Below are 1,012 nucleotides of genomic sequence, written 5' to 3' on the forward strand. Positions count from 1 at the left end.
CCGCACCTCTCGCTTCCTCCCGCCAGGGATGTGAGAGGATAAATCACCGGGCCTGGGCAGTGTGCCCCCAGCAACCACTTCCCCCGCACACGGACCCCCACTACACGCGCGTCTCTGGCGGGGTCGACCCAGACGAGCCACGGGGCGGCGCACAGCCCCACTAGCAGGACTGCCAGGACCCACTCGCGCGGGTCCACGCAGCCACCTATAGGTGACAAAACACTCAGCCGTTATGTGGGGCCGGAAAAGAGCCCCCACCCAGAGTCACGGAACCCCTAGTACGAGGGTCCGCGCAGTCCCCTCGGTGAGTCTGGCGAAGCCGTCTCACTGCCAGGGAGGGCGGCGGAGTCTCCCACTCACGGTGACGCGGTCCCTGCCCCACGCGTGAGTCTTCGCAGGGCCCCCTCTGCCGCACGCGGGGACCAACCACGCCGGGGGGGGACCGGGCAGAAGCCAGCGCCCAGGTCCATGCAGTCCCCTCCGCGGCAGACGGGAGGAGCCGGGGAGCAGTGGGGACCGGCCCCCACCCGCAGGGCGACCAGGACCCCGCGCGGGCCCACGCGGTATTGCAGCAGGTGCGAAGCCCCCGGTGCCACCCGAGGCCGAGACAAAGCCCAGGCGCACGGACCCCGGATCCCCACCCCGGAACCTGCGGGGCCCAGCTAGTAGCCGCCATGCCCGGGGCAGGGACCCCATCGCCCGTCGAGCCGTCTCACCTCAGGCCGCCGCCTCGCATCGTTCGCTCCTCGCCGCGGCGCCTGGGCCGACTGGAGCGCAGCTGAGCAGCCGACAGAGCTGGGGTAGCCTCAACAATGGAGCCCCGGGGCGTGGCCGCAGGCGCCGCGGGCGCCGTGGCCGCCGCCGCTTCAGCCCGTGTTCCCCGCTCAGGATCCCGCTCCAATCAAGGAGCTGCAGCTGGCTCGGGGCTGCAGCCGGCACACACAACGCACAGGCGCACAAGACCCCTCCCCGGCCAATGGGGAACGAGCTATGCGGAGGGGCGCGGCTTGGG

The 1,012-nt window shown here is 71.9% G+C and overlaps 1 pseudogene; it reads left to right on the forward strand.

Annotated features, from left to right (window-relative positions):
• The first annotated feature begins 232 nt into the window (after nt 1-232).
• LOC111531786 lies at nt 233-1,000 on the forward strand (annotated as a pseudogene).
• The last annotated feature ends 12 nt before the right edge of the window (nt 1,001-1,012 follow it).

The sequence above is a fragment of the Piliocolobus tephrosceles genome, unplaced genomic scaffold (genome assembly GCF_002776525.5).
Source record: "Piliocolobus tephrosceles isolate RC106 unplaced genomic scaffold, ASM277652v3 unscaffolded_2792, whole genome shotgun sequence".
Classification (NCBI taxonomy): Eukaryota; Metazoa; Chordata; class Mammalia; order Primates; family Cercopithecidae; genus Piliocolobus; species Piliocolobus tephrosceles.